The sequence below is a fragment of the Etheostoma spectabile genome, unplaced genomic scaffold, assembly GCF_008692095.1.
Source record: "Etheostoma spectabile isolate EspeVRDwgs_2016 unplaced genomic scaffold, UIUC_Espe_1.0 scaffold48, whole genome shotgun sequence".
NCBI classification, from domain to species: Eukaryota; Metazoa; Chordata; class Actinopteri; order Perciformes; family Percidae; genus Etheostoma; species Etheostoma spectabile.
Window position 1 is genome coordinate 660,448 of NW_022605618.1, and position 246 is coordinate 660,693.

The window sequence follows — 246 nt, forward strand, 5'->3', positions numbered from 1 at the left end:
ACGTTCTGGGAACCAAAAATTGTTAGCTGGGAATACATTCATGATTTCATTTTCTTGTTGCTTGTCCTTCTCAAATGAAGGACAGTTTGTGTTACCCCTTAATATGCAGGCCTAATGTTTTTTATTATAGGTTTTGGTTTCATAACCTTCTCAATAAGTCTCACATCACTGGACTAATAACGTGGCCAATATACAGTACATATGTAGTGTAGTTTCATCACACCGGGAACACCACAATGCTTCTTA